Source organism: Gracilinanus agilis, chromosome 3 (assembly GCF_016433145.1).
Source record: "Gracilinanus agilis isolate LMUSP501 chromosome 3, AgileGrace, whole genome shotgun sequence".
In the NCBI taxonomy this organism is placed as follows: domain Eukaryota; kingdom Metazoa; phylum Chordata; class Mammalia; order Didelphimorphia; family Didelphidae; genus Gracilinanus; species Gracilinanus agilis.
The window spans coordinates 285,579,303-285,595,718 of NC_058132.1; positions in this window are offsets into that span (position 1 = coordinate 285,579,303).

Genomic DNA, 16,416 nt, shown 5'->3' on the forward strand with positions numbered 1-16,416 from the left:
TCTCATTCTCTCTCTTCCTTCTCTCTCTGCCTCCTGTATCTCTTTCCCCCTCTCTCTTTTTCTCTCTCTGTTCCTAATTCCCTAACCCTCTTTCTCCCTTTTTCTTTCCTTCCTCATCTCCCTCCTTCCTTCCCCCTTCCCTATTCTTTCTTCCCTCCCTCCTTCCCTCCCTTCTTTTCTTCCTTCTTTCCTTCCTTAAAATACAGTTTCTTCAGTGCTTAATGCTATATATATATATATCAGTAGTCTTGAGATATTGTCAGGCCATATAGAAATATTATGCTGACTCAAATATTCCCACAATACCTTATAATAAGATCCTAAATCAAATCAAAGATTAGCATACAAATCAAGAAGTCTACACAGGTTTACAAACATGACCAAACTTCAAACTTCCAAAACTTTTTCTGTTACATGGAGACAACTATTTAACTTGATAAACTCAGTGAAGGATGGGGGTTGGGGGGTCTAATGAATGGAAAGAAAAACCAAAATTATTATCATCAAATTAATGTTTGACCAGAGTGACATGTCAAGATTTTAAATCAGCTAACTCTGAAAGTAACCTGAATAAACACAAGCTCAGTGACAGCTGACCATTCAGAATCTTCAAATTATATAGGCTATTGGCTAATAATCAAATACTCCACTCATATTCAACAAAGGAAACTGCTCAAAATAAGACTATCTTATTGAAAATTATACAAGTGGAAATTCTCTGTAGTAAATTAACGATAAAGGAATAAAGCAGTTAAATGAATATATTTTTCATGCTTCAGGGCTATGTGTTTAACAGTTTTCTAACTGTTCATTCATTTATAAAAAATACTTCAGTTATTATCTACTTGAGTCGAAATTAGATATTTAATTGACTGGAGGGAATGAAATTCACTCACTTTTAAATAAGGCACTATTTTAAAATATTTCTGCAAAATGCTTTGTAAGACCACCATCAGCCCAAGTTCTTGGCAAACTTCCTCATGTGTATATATTTTAAAAGCATAGTTGTTTTTATAAATGTAGTACTGTGAGAGCTAACTCCTTCAGAAACATGTTTATCTTAATTAGGAAAGTCAACAGACTTCTAATGGGAAGAAATGGGTATTTTTCTCTGTGGTATAGAAAGCATCAAAGGCCTAGTTCTCATGCCAAACCAATCTTCCTTCCTGCCTGCCTTTCAAACCCAGGTGATTGCAGACAGCTGAGCAGACATTTTCCCCAAAGCTTCTATTGACCTGGCTCCAGTCTTTTCTCTGTCTCCCCATCTCCCTCTCCCTTTCTCTCTCTCTTTCTCTCTGTCACTCTTTCTGTGTATCTTTTTGTATTTTTGCCTCAGGAAACCTAGGGATATTCATGGCACCGAGGCAAATAATGTGGAATTAAAAACTAAATTCTTGAGGCCTTATCCTAGCAACAGGACCATCACCATCTGTTCAGAGGACAGGCCTGCCATTATCTGCTACATTCTTTGTGTATACTCCATCACCTGTGAGGGGAAAAACACTGGCCCTTTCCTGGGTCCTTTCTTTGTTACAAAAGAGTAGTCTGCTTCCTTCTCATGCAGCCTGACATAAAGAACCCAACTCTGATAGGTAGAATGCACTACAAATTTAAAGGGATATATCAGGAGGCTTTACAAATATATCTCATAAATTAATCAGAGGATTAGCATCTATGTATTAAATAACAAACAACGTGTATTGTTGATTTAACATAGACACCCTATTTTTTTGAACTGGAGAACACCAAACTCCGAATTCCCCATTACCCTGCATTGCAATTTGGAGTTTTTTATAAGAGAAAAACAAACAAATAGCCAAAACAGTGTGATTTCACCTGAACTTTTTCTATGACAAAGTCAAATCATCATTTGCAAATGAGGATCAAAACGATAATTTCAGTAACTCTGGGGTAAAGAGTCATCCTAGACAGAATTCCAGTTTTCCTCAGACTTAGAACAGAATTTCCATGAGAAATTTTACAAGTTAAAAAGCAGAAATTCAAGTTTGTCCAAAGCTTTATAAATTATTTCTCATTCCAATTATTATTATTGGAATAAAGAATGCTCCTCCCACCACCATCTCCCCCTCCCCCAAACACACACAATACCAGCACCTCCTTGAACAAAGATCAGAGGCAAGAATGAGAACAATACTTCAATAATAGAGAGTTGGGGGTGGGGTGAAGATGAAGGAAAGGGAAGGGGGAAGAAAACCTATTGGGTGAGGTGGAAAAATGATACAAATAGGAAGTGAAAAAGATGCAGATAAGATATCAAAGTTTTCTTAGAAAGTATACAATGGAGAATTTAAGGGCCTCTCCCTTGCCTCCTTGAACCTTAAAGCACAGTGGAAAACTTGGAATCTATATAAGCAGAATTTGAGGTTAAAATGAGAGGAAAATCGCTATGGAAGAAAAGAATCAAGCTAAATAGACCTCAGCCCTTTGTCTACTATATTGGAAAGATTGCTTAAGTACCTGTTGGCTAAAGTCCAAAAATGTCATTGGCATCTAACATAAGAAACTTGTCCTATTTCCATGCAGCCAATGTGCCCAAAATTATTTGTGAAATATGTACTGAAGTTTTCCATGTGTATGTTAATTATTTCCTTTATTAGATTACACCTTGTATTACTATCATCTGCATATTGGGCACTTGCAATTTCCTACATGTTTCCCACATGGCTTTTGCTAAAATTTTCCTAGTAGCAGCAGTTGGAAGTCTTTGCCAATGAGGTGGGGATTCCGAGAAGCAGCTGGATCATTCTCTTCATCCATGAATATACAGAATCTTAAGGGAATAAAATCCCAAAGAAAATGCTTGGTTCTTTTCAATAGATGGAAGGAATACATCTGCCCTGTAACCCAAGATCAGAGTGTGGCAGGAATACAGATGAGAAAGGTGAACAGATGAGGTACTCTGTGATCATGAGGGAAGGTCGAAGGGGGTTTGTAGCTCACGGATGGGAGTTCAAAAGGTAAACACCAAACTCCCATATGCCCAAGTAATAGCCCATTATAAAAATGTAAAAAATAATCTGACTTTATAAAAAGGATTTATGAAAAAAAATCTTCACGACCATATCGATTTGCAAATATGTCTCTGTAAGTGTGGATTTCACTGGCCAGTGAAGGTATTCAAAGTAATCAAAAAGTCTTTCTTTAGAAGTTCCTCATCCAATTACCTGTGTTTGAGACAAATAAGTAACCATTTGGGGGACTTATTTTCCCCCAGAAAACCCTGAATATTTAAAACGGGAGCTCAATTATACCAAAACAGTTATACCATTCCTTGTCATCCAGTTAATTTAGGAGAGGTTCTTATGACACTAATAGCACAAGTTTTTTTGTCCATATAAAAGAATCAGCTCTTCGCTAGTGTATGGGTGCAAGGTAAAATCCCAACATAAGCAAACTCTGGAATGTGTACACCTCTTTTCACAAGGAGGAGAAGGCATATCAGAAATTATTAAATTACTACTATTTTTCATGTGTCAGTGATAAATCCAAAAGCAGCCTACAAATACTGTTAGAAGTACGTTCTGATAAACTGTAAAGAAAGTGCAACTGTAACTGAACTGGCAAAACTGCTTCTAGTGTTCTTTGGATACAGCTTATCAAAAAAATCAAGCAAAAAGGGACTCAGCATGTAATTGCAAACTGAGTTCAAAATTATCCAACGGGGTCACCAAGAGATTCAAGGATGAGAATCAAAGGGATAATGGCTTCAGGATCCTATAATTAAGCCAAATATTTCCTCATAAATCTTTCAACACCAGGAAACCTCCCTCTTTCTCTTCTTTCCTCCTTTCCTTTCTTCCTTCTACTTTTTGTCAAAGTATCATCTTGGTCCCTGGCTGCTCCTCTTTTTTCCTCACCTACCCAGTCCCCTCTAATCCCTCTGTCCTGTTGAGAATCTGATCATTTGGGGGCGGGGGGGGGGGGTAGGGGAGAGGGAGGAGGGGTGAAACAAGGTTAAAAAAGCACCAGGCATTGGGTTTAGAAGCCCTGTGTTCAAAAGTGGCCCCAAACATTTTCCTAGCTGTGTGACCCTGGGCAAGTCACTTAACCTCAATTATTTAGCCCTTACCATTCTTCTATCTTAAAATGGATTAATTCTAAGATTAAAGGAAAGGGTTTTAAAAAATGACATTCCCAAATTGGGTAAAACAAAGGAAATACAATAGAAATTATTTATTCTTTGTACCAATTTATGGGGGAGAGGGGATTGGCAGATGGGGAAAAATAGAAGAATAACTATCATTTAATCACAAGTTTAAGTCTGAGATAATAGGTGAGAAAATAAATGGTTTTATTTCTTACCCTAAAAGTATAGTAGAAATACCATTGGACTGGGAGCCCTACAACCAAGGCTCCAGTACTGCATCTATTACCTACTATCTTTAATCAAATCAATAGACCTCTCTGGACCTCACTATGCCATCTATAAAACTGAACCATGATTCTTACTTTGTCTTCTTCATTGAGTGATGAGATTCAAATGTGATAACATTTTTAAAAGGACTTTGAAAAACTATATAGCATTATACAAATTTCAAATGCTATCAGTTGAGGCAAAACTGACTAATAATAATACAATTAATAAAATACTTAATATATTTGTTTTTATGCTGGATATGGAGGGTTCCCTTTACCAATGCAGATCAGCATCAACTCTGCAATTCATAGATTTAAGGGGTTTCCAGTGGCATGGAGAGTTGGTCATTTACCCATGTCAGTAGACCTAGATTCAAATCTCTCCTCTATTATGCCAGTCTGCTTCTCCCATATAACAGAATAGGGAATGAGACCTGGACATGTGGTTCCATTAAAATTGTAAGCTCCTCGTTAAAATCTGACCTCAGACACTGCCTTAGCTGTATGACCCTAGGTAAGTCACTTAACCTCCATTGTCTAACCCATTCAGCTCTTCTGTCTTGAAATCAATACAGAGTATTGATTCTCAGACAGAAAGAAGGTAAGGGTTTTTTTTAAAAGGATAGAAAGTTCCTAGTTGTAGAACCTTCATAAACTTACACAGTTCAATATTTTCTTTTGGTTTTAGAGAGCAGCCTAGAGCATGAAAAAATAACTGACTTACGGAGGGTCATGCACCAGAAATAGGATTCGACCTAGATCTTCAACCTAGATCTACCTGGATATGCAATGAATTTCCTCTCTACCACTCTATTATTAGGTAGTTTGTTGACTCAGTCTAGCAATTAATTCTAACCATTTTATATCAGATCCAAGTCAAATAAACTATAATTTTCTAATAGAACACTTAGATCATGCAGATGGATAGCATTCCAGGTCTAGAGTCAGGAAGATATGATTTCAAATCTAGTGACACTTAATAGCCATATGATCCTGGACAAGTCACTTAACCTTGTTTGCCTCAGTTTCCTCACCTATAAAATGAGCTGGAGAAGGAAATGGCAAAACTACTCTAGACATCTTTGCCAAAAAAACCCCAAATGGGGTCACAAAGATTTGGACATGACTTCATCTACTGGACAACAACAATAAATTTTCAAATATCTACATGTAGCTATGGATGATTGTTTGCAGCAAATGTTATTTATCAATCAGCTTTCTTTCACTCTCCAGCACACTACCTGGCTATCCTCCTTTGTTGCAGTTATTCTCCAAAGATGGAAATTTATTGTAATACTATTCTAATCTAAATGTAATTAGAAGGAAAGAGATACAGCAAACAAAGAGAATAACACCTTACAGTTGTGTGGTACTTGAAGTGTTTTCAAAGGGCTTTTGCACACTTTATCTCATTCAACTGCACAAAAGCCTGGTGATATTTAAGTCATATAGTGTACTCTCAGACTAATTGTATAAATGCTTAAATTCAGCAAAGGTGTATTAAGTCCCTTCACTGTGCCAGGCATAGAGAATAGTAAAATAAATAAGACACAATCCTTATCTTCAAGAAGTTTATAATCTAGGAGGAGAAAAGAAAAGAAAATGACACACACATATGTTGTACAATAGAAAATTATAAATGCACATGTGAGCTAGTAGTATTCAATATCCAAAGAGAGAAAGTTAATTACCAGCTAGAAACATCAGGACAGGTTTCATCAAAGCAGAGGCCTTTGAACAAGGCATGACTGAAATGGTAGAATTTAACCTGTAGAACACTAGGAAGGACATTCTAAATTCATATTAAAAATATACGAGGAGGCAGCTAAGTGGCTCAGTAGATTGAAAGCCAGACCTGAAGATGGAGGGGTCTTAGAATGCATTCTGGTCTCATATACTTCATAGTTGTATTACCCTGGGCAAGTCACTTAACCCCAATTGCTTAGCCCTTACTGCTCCTGTGCCTTGGGACAAATATATAGTTTTGATTCTAAGACAGAAAGTAAGGATTTTAAAAAGTATATGATCAACAGTAATAAGGTAGAAAATGAAAATTCAATTCAACAAATATACTGGGTGTCTATTAAGCACAAGGTATGGTATCATTGAAGATACAAAGAAAAATATGGAAGCCTATTATATAAAGGAGCTTATATTCCAAGTACAGCAGATGTTTTGAGAATCTGAATTATACAATTTGATTAAGGCATACAGTTCATTAAGGGGAAAGTAATGCCTGAGAATTAAGAGGATGCCAGATTATGAAAGGCCTTTAATTCCAGCCTAAGAAATTTGACTTGGTAGGCAGGAGTAGTTTTGAGCAATAGGATAAGATGATCATATCTGTACATAAGGAAAATAAAGCTAGTGCACTTGTGAAGATTAACAGACAAAATCAAGATTAGAGGTGGAGAGACAATTTAGGAGACTATTAGGGCAAGTACAAGAAATAAGAATCTGGAAAGAAGGTAGTGGAATAGACAAAAGATGAGGAACTAACTGGAGGTAGATTCTACAGAATTTAGGATTTAATTGTTTGTCAGGATTAAGAAAAAGAAAATCATCAAAGACAATACCAAGGCTTCAAGCAAGAATTAATGTGGTACCATTGACAGAAGTTAAGCCATGGATTCTGGTTAAAATTCAGTTTTGAACAATTTGATTTTTCACTGTAAGTGGGTCAATAGGAAAGTATTCATCAAGTAATCAGAGACAGAAGTCTAGAACTTGAGAAACAAGTTGAAGAAAAATATTTGAGAGCTATCCAAGTTAGGAACAGATGATTTTGGCAAAAGAGAGAGAGAAGAAAGGGCTGAGTACTGATCCTTTGGGAATATTTACATTAAGAGATCAGGGAGTAGATGTGATAGAGAAAGAAGCAAGTTACCCAAACAATCTAGAGAGTGTGCTGCCATGGAAGTCAAGGTAAGAAATAATGGGTAAGGGAGGGGGAGGGCTCTACAATGCTGACTGATTTATCTGCTACTATCCCTTTCCATTAATATTGTTGACTTTATACCAGCAAACCATTCATTCAGTCAATCATTCAATGAAAACTATTGAATAACTGTCATTTGCGAGGTGGCATGTCTTAGAAATATCCAGTTCATCCAGTGACTAATATGTACACACCCTCAACTATTTCAACATATTAGACTACTTACCTGAATTGAATGGATACAATAAACATTGAGAGAAGGATGGAGTATAATTAATAGCCAGTCTTCTGTTTGATAGCTGAAATGCTGCAATGTCCATTTGACAAGCCGGTCAGATACTTTAAAAAATGTGTCAGCCATGGCAAACAGGAAATGTGTCTAATTGCTAAACAGTGACCCCACTTGCCAACTTAGACTTGCCTCTGAAAGACTGAGAGAAATCAATAATCTCATCCTTAGCTAGAGGGATCATAGGAAAACTGTAAATACCAACATTTTATCACAGAAAACAGAGTTTAAGAACCAAGTAACAATATCGAGATCAAATACTAAGAACAAAACAAACATAAGTGGGTGATATTCATAATAACCATTCCTTTGGATTTTAACTCTTGAGGTTAGTAATAATAATACTAGCACCCAAATCAAAGTGTTGTTATGAAGATAAAAATGTGCAAACTGTTTAGAAAACTTTAAAAACCTGCATAAATGCTAACTACTATAAATATTGTTTTTACAAAAAATTAAATTTACATTACATTTTTTAGAAAATAGAGCTATCATAGAAGAGTTGAAGTTGGCAGCCTATCTATACATAGCTGACAAAAGTGACAAAAACAATAATTATGTGGGATGGCTAGGATCTAAGATCTTGGATAAAAAAATGAAAAAAATTTAGATCTTTATGATACCCTTTTTTAACAAAAGCCCTTTCCTCCTTCCCGGAGCTGACTACTTAAGAGTAAAGTATATGTTCATATACTGAAAGATGATGATTAGCATTTCTATAGTTCTTTAATGTTTGAAAGACATTTTAGAAAAATCTCAATGGTGTCTCATAAAATCCTTATTAAACAGATACTCCATTATATTAAATATAGCCCCATTTTTCAGATGAGGGAACTAAGGCCCTGAGAAATTGTATTGGTCCTGGGTAATAGAACCATTAAATGCCAAGCATTCTAGACACTGTTTTATGAGGAGTAAAGAACTTGATCTAGAAACTAATTACAAATAAAAGAAAATATCTCTGTTTAGTGAAACCTTACTGAAAGAGCAGTAATTTAAGAGTCTATATCTTGATTGAGTGAATCTTCAAAAAAATATGCAGAATAGTGAAAGCTGGATGTGCAGAATCAAAATGGACTAGGTTCCAGGTTTGTAACTTCTATTCTGTAGAAGTCATTTAGTCTTACTTCTTCATTTTAAAGAGGAAGCCCAAGTGTCTGAGTGGCACACTTGAGGTGACAGGCATTTAGAAAATATATGTTCTCCATGCATAGATATTTTTGCAGTACACCTCAGTATTGAGAGATAATATTGCTTCACTGTAATAATCCTGATGAATATATTAGTATTCATGTGCTTCTCATGTCTCTCCATAGGTACCACTGTTGCAGAGCATTATTTCAGCAGAAAAGAAACCAAAGAGAGTACTTTTATAATCTCCATAATGCTCCTTCCATTAGAAATTTTAATTTTATTGAACTGAAAATAGAATTTACCTATTACCATAAGGAATGTCTACCAAAAATCATCCTATAGTAGCTATAGTATCCCCAAAGGATAATGAGTTCTTACATATTTTCCTCAGTAATGTAGAGGAAATCATTAGTAACTTAAGACAGAAATAAAGAAATCATCTAATTAATGTATTCAGAGATGAATCTTAATGTCCAATTATTCTCTTGATTTGACACAACCTAGTAACAACATAACATAGTCAGCAACAATGTATTAATATTGGAAGAATTAAAAGAGAAGAAGGTAACCAAAATAGGGGATGTTAAGGGGGAAGGGGAAAAATGATTTTCTTTCACCCTTTCATCTTTTTCTGCCCTAACTTATAATGGATCAATAATTTACCCAGGTTTCTTATACCAAAAGAGCCAAATATATAGAGAAGAAATGTTAAAACAATAAGGTACAAGAAATGCTAACTGCTCTCAAAATTTTCATGATTTAAGTACGTTTGTCCATTTAATCTATGAAAGTAGCCTATAATTCCGTTGTTTCTGTCATTTCTCTTTCAGTTTAGTTTTAGTTTTAGAATTCCTAGGTTCTCATCATAAGGCTCACTTCAGATAATTGCCGCTTCTAACACAAGGCTTCATTCTCACCCCCCCCCCCCACCCCTCACCAATATCCCAATACGTTACTGCTCTAACCACCATGACGGTAATATGTGTAAGTGGTTGTATAAATTTATATGTGTGTGTTTGTAAATATACTTATATATAATAATCCATGGTAAGAGGTTGGCTAGACCCAATATCCCCCTAGGATTTGTAGTCCTTCCTGTTTTGAGAAGAGAAGAAACTAGTGTGAAATCAGCCCTTAGACTAGGGCTCAGAATGGGGAAAGGAAGGCAGAGAAGTCAGGTTGTTTGCAAAGGAAATTTTTTCATGCACAACAGTGGAAGTTTAGGACTCTTAAGGAAGAAGGAGAAGTGATGGTTGTTCCAGACAGCTGTTCCCTTCTTTATGATCTAGGGAGATGGCCTCTATTAAAGGGACAAGCTGAGAAATACATGTGACTAAATCCCTGGCACTTACCCCACTAGCAGGAGTGGTGGGATCAGATAGCTCGTAGGAAAAGATGGACTTATTCTAAAATGGCTTTCTTTTTATTTGCTTGTTTTTAAATTTTATTCTGTTAAATATTATAATTGCCAATTTCAATGTTATTTCTATATAATCATTGGCACTTGACCCTGTATTTATGTTGCTGAGTGTCCCCTTATTTGTGACAAAATTACACGACTGGAATCACATAGGTAAGACTTCCTGTGCAGAAGTTGAGATCAATGTCTTTTGTTGACGAGTCATTTTTCAGTAGTATTGTACTCTTCATGACCCCATTTAGGGTTTTCTTGGCAAAGATACTATGGTGGTTTTCCATATTCCTCCTCTAGCTCATTTTGCAGATGAGGAAACTGAGGCAAACAAGGTTAAGTGACTTGCCCAGGTTCTCACTGCTAGTAAGTAGGTGACTAAGGCCAGATTTGAACTCACAAAGATGAGTTCTTCCTGACTCCAGGCCTAGATACTTTGCCACCTAGCTGTCAACCTCTAGTCTACTGTTAGAGAGTTTCGCTCTCTGATCCAGCCATACCATTGCTGGGTTTGTACCTCAAAGAGATTATAGATAAACAGACTCGTACAAAAATATTTATAGCTGCGCTCTTTGTGGTGGCAAAAAACTGGAAAGCAAGGGTATGCCCTTCAATTGGGGAATGGCTGAACAAATTGTAGTATATGCTGGTGATGGAATACTATTGTGCTCAAAGGAATAATAAACTGGAGGAATTCCATGTGAACTGGAAAGACCTCCAGGAACTGATGCAGAGTGAAAGGAGCAGAGCCAGAAGAACATTATACACAGAGACTGATACACTGTGGTAAAATAGAATGTAATGGACTTCTGTACCAGCAGCAATGCAATGATCCATAACAATTCTGAGGGATTTATGGAAAAGAATGCTACCCACATACAGAGGAAGAACTGCAGGAGAGGAAACACAGAAGAAAAACAACTGTTTGAACACCTGGGTTGATGAGGACATGATTGGGGATATAGACTGGAAAGGACCACACCAATGTAACTATCAAAAATATGTAAATAAGTCTTGACTGATCACACATGTTAAAACCATTGGAAATGTGATTTAGCTATGGGGGGGGGTGTTTGAGGGGGTGAAGGGTAAAGTAAAAACATGAATTATGTAGCCATGGAAAATTTTTCTAAAAATAAAAAAATTAATTAAAATGAGAAAAAAAAGAGAGAGTTTTGCTCTCTCTAATGTGGGCTATAAGCCTCACAGCTTGCCTTCTGAACAAAGAATTACTATTATACAAGGCATATTTTATAAATAAACTTTTTTAAGTTTTATAAATAAATTTTATAAATTTATACATTTTAAATTTTAATTATATATAGTAATCTATTGAAATTTTATGAACATAAAATTTCAAAAATAAATAAATCAAATAAATAAAAATACAGGTGAGTCAGTATTTCACTCATTGAGTGTATATTTTGTTAACTTACTTCCCTGTGGATATGTTCTCTCACCCTCAAAGGACCTAAGCTCATTGAAGACAAGGACATGTTTAGTAGGCAGTCAGCTGTGTATCCTCAGCATCTTGCACATAGAGGACATTGGATAAATGAATGAATGAACGAACATAAATCAATTTCTATCTTGAAATGAGTAATTTCCATATTTTCACTGGTTGTCTTAATTGATAGTCATGCATAACATAGGCACAAAGTCATAAGATTAATAATAATAATCCAGATTCCACTTTTCATTAGTCAATGGGCTAAAAGTCAAGTTAATGTAAATTGTTCATTCTTTTTTGCATAAAGTATAAATGCAACCCTTAATATGAAAACAATCATAAAAGTATCATTGACAGAAGTTAAGTGAAGAGGAAGGTTCTTTCCTACAGTTGATAGCTAGCAAGATTTTAAAGCCTGCAATTCTCTGTATCTTTACCTTTTGGAGGAATCATACCTTCACTCAATATGAGTTTTCCCATCTTCAATGAGTGCATATAAAGCTATTAAATCTGCTGCTTTCTTTGTGGTGCTTGAACTGGGAAAGGTGGTTGTTGGATTTTTCCCCCAGTAAGTAAATTTATAGTAATAACTGTCATCAAAACTTGAAGGGCTATCATATGAGAAATGAATTAAATTTATTCAATGAGGCTCCGAATAAAAGAATTATAACCATTGGTGGAAAGACATAAGGAGACAGGTTTAACATAAAGAATAACTTTCTAATAATTCAGCCGCCAGGATGTAGTGGACTTCCTAACTAGGAAGTGAAACAGAAGCTAGATAATCACAAGTTAAGGGTATTATCATAGAAAAAAATTCAGCATTGGGTGGAAACTTGGATTCATTGAATTATAAAGTCATTTCTAATTCTAAATTGCTTTAAGATACATGCTTCTGCTTCGTCTTAAAATAAAGATAGCCACTGCTTAAAACCCATTACTATTTAGTGGCAATTCTGTTTTGTCTTTAGTGTTGAATGTGGCTCATAAAAGAGAGCCAAAGTTGATGTCAACACTGAATATAAGTCTCTGAGGTTTATTGGTAACTTGATAAGATTCCACTTTGGTCAAGATAGGTTAAGATGTTCTCTTCCCATCTTCTCTCTATTGGTCATATTAAAATAGTCCATTCTTTGTATTTGAAATTGATGCTACTTGTCCCTCATCAATAAAGAGTGAATTTGTAGGTTTGATTTTTCTTCCAGTACTTATGAGTTCTTTTCAAACTTTTGTAGATGCTGCCTATTGTTAGTGACATAATTTTCCAAAAGAATAGATCAGGACTAGAGATACAACCTTTGAGCATAAAATAAAATGAAGTTGAATTAATCCCCTCAAAAGAATTTAAACTTACTACCATATTCATTGGCATTGTAGTCTAGCCAACTGAGTAAGTATGTATACTGAATCTCCTGGAATAAAGGTTTGCAAGCATTTCTAGATTTTGCATATAGAAGATATACTTGATGTGTCGTACTCATACGTGCTGTTCCATCTCTCATTTCTGTATCTTTATACCAGTTCCTCCTCCATTCTCAGTTGTACAGTAGCTGGAAATTCCCTAATACCATACTAGATTATAACCTCCATATTATATTGTAGGGTTCTTCATCCTCTGGCAGTTTCACATTAAACCTCCTAGGTACTATTATATAGTGGAAGTGACAATGACTAGAATCAAAAAGCCTTAGTAGCAAATCCCATCTCTAACGTATACTACCCTAAATCACATAAGCTCCCTTGGACCCAGTTCCCTCATCTGTGAATGGTGGCTCTACCTGATGATGTCTTAGGTCCCTTTCAGTTTTTATGACCATATAGACTCTTTCTGCTCATACAACCACCATGCTAGTTTTTCTGCCCTTATCAGCTCCGGCCTGGACTCTTGCAATAGTGTCTTAATTGCTCTACCTGTTTCAAATATTTTCTCTCTTCACTCCATCCTTCACACAATTTCCAAAGTAATTTTTAAAAAATAGGTTTAATAAATTACAATGGCTCTCTCTTCCCTCAATGATCAAATATGAATTCCTCAGTCATTTGAAGCCCTTTACAACCTGGCCCTGACCTGCACTCTCCAGCTTTGTTATACATTACTCACCTTTCTGTCCTCTATAATCAGCCTAATGTGTCATTTTAATATTATTCATACTCAATCTCGCATCTCTATGCTTTTGCCCTGAATGTCTTCCATGCTAGAATGTATTTTCTTATCACCTCTCCCTTTCAGAATCCCTAATTGCCTCAATATTCATGTGAAGTATCATCTCCATCAATTCTTTCTTAATCTTTCTAAAAGCTATTCACTTCTGTTTCAAAATCACATGTTGTTTTTGTGTCTATACCTATTTATCTGTATGGGCAGCTAGGCAATGCAATAGGTAGAATGCTGAATCTGGAGTCAGGAAGACTCAACTTCCTAAGTGAGTTCAAATCTGGCCTCAGACATTTACTGTATGATACTAGACAAGTCACTTTACCCTATTTGCCTCAGTTTCCTCATCTGTAAAATGAGCTGGCGAAGGAAATGGCAAACCACTCCAGTATCTTTGCTAAGAAAACCCCAAAAGAGGTCACACAAAGTCAGACACGACTGAACAATGTCATATGTGTATATTGTTTCTTCTAACAGAATATAATCTCCTAGAAAATGAGACTATTTCCATTTTGTCACTGCATCCTCAGTTCTATGGACAATCTCTGGCACATAATAAAATGACAAATTCTTGTTAATTGACTAAAGTGTATTTTACTATATGGAAGAGTTGGAAGCATGTTACTAATACTATTCAAATTAGAAAGTTAAATTGATTCTAACCCTAATGTTATACTAACTATCAGTAGATTGGGAAAGTACTGATCATTAAAAGACAGAACAAGGAAGAAGGCAATTATTGTAATTGGAAGGCTTCAGAGGACAAATGGTTTCAAAGGAGTACAAGAGTGAGGTACCTTGAAGTGTGTTCACTGAAAGGTGTTTTCAGGTCAGGGGATACCATGAAAGAAAATATACACAGTTTGAGTAAATGAAGAGGATGCAAAGGCCATGATTTAAACTAAGAGAATGAAGTACGAGTCTACTAACAGAAAAGTTCAAATGAAAAAATTGATTACATTGAATAAAATTGGTATGTTTTTATAACAACAAAAATAATTGTGTCATTTTGATGACAAAAAAAAGAAATACCATGAGAAATCGGGTAATATTTTTCCTTACAACAACAGTACATCCAGATTTCTTGGTGCCCTTAACTGTTCATTGATTAGAATAATTCTTCCTTCTTAACCCAAACACTTTGATGGCTTAATGACAACAAAGCAAAAATTTTTCAATGATCATTAAGCTCTAAATTCTATTTGAGTCCAAAATTTGCAATATACTTAGTACTTCTCTATATCTTTTGCTACTTCTTCTTAACTAGACATCCCCCAAGACTTAGCCCTTGGCCCCATTGGGTAGTTCCCTTTTCCTTGGTAAATTTTTCCTTTCTCAGAGTTTAAACTTTATGCACATGATTCTTAAATCTCCAACTGAAGACTGAGGATCGGGAAACTTTTTTTTTCCTCTTACCTCAATTCTAGACCATAAGTATAACAATCTTTAAAGCACCAATGCCTTATTCATAGATGCTCCACTGTTATTTTAAACTTTGCATGTCAAAACACAAACTTATCAACTCATGCCAAATAGTCACATCTCTTTAAGGTTTAGAAAGATGATGCTGAAAGCTGCCTGGGACGGGGCTCTAAAGATAGACCTGAGCCACCCCAAATAAAAATGTGAAGTAAACAAGAGACAGGTGTCTACAACAATTACTAGATATGGTCTCCATTGTTGCCTTTTGTTGTTGTGTTGTTTTAATCATATCTAACTTCATGACCCCATTTTGGGATCTTCTTGACATACATCCTGGAGTAGTTTGCCATTTCCTTCTCCAGCTTTTAACTGAGGCAAACAGGGTTAAGTGACTTGTCCACAGACACACAGCTAAGTCACACAATAAGTTTCTTGGGCTAGTTTTGAACTCAAGATGAATCTTCCTGATTTGAAGCCCAGTGCTCTATCCACCCTACCAACTAGCTGCCTCTATTGATTTCTTTTGACCTGACTTCAAATTCTGACTCTTTTTCTCTGGAGTTCTGATTCAGGGTTTTAAAAGAGGCTCAACTATATTCCTTGAAGTCTAGCCCTGGTCTGTTCCAGAAGCTTTCCCAGTCTATGATTGAGAATAATTCCATGCATTTAAGTAATAAGTCCTACCCAGTGTTTCAATCCTGAGCTCTAGTTGGCTTGTGATTTCTTCTCCTTTAACTATATGTCTCCTACCTCATTTTTTACTTCTTGTTTCTAATTTCTTCGCTCCTTCTGTTACAACTTCTGGCACTGATCATGACAGTCCAACACTGACACTCATTTGCTTTAACTACTCTCCAGTTCAAAGCTGGTTGAGGATTACCTACCTATTTCAGACACCTGCCTGCTTCAAGTACCCTCTCTCCTTAATTCTGTTTATGTATACCAATCTTGACTCCTTTGTAGGATATCCCAGACTCTTTTGGAGGTTGACATTATCTGTTGTTAACCAGATCACAAAGATCCTATCAGTCACAAAAATCAAACCTTTCTTTAAAATGTTTTCATATCCGTCCTTTTGTCTCTATTCCTGCTGCACAGAACAGGTGCTTAATAATTAAGTTGCTTAAGTATTATTGATCAACTCCAATCAACCTAGCCTTTGCTTAGGCTATTAAAATAAACTTCTAATTGATCTCATTGCTAGTTTCCACCACTCCAATGGGGAGAGTAAGTTGGGGAA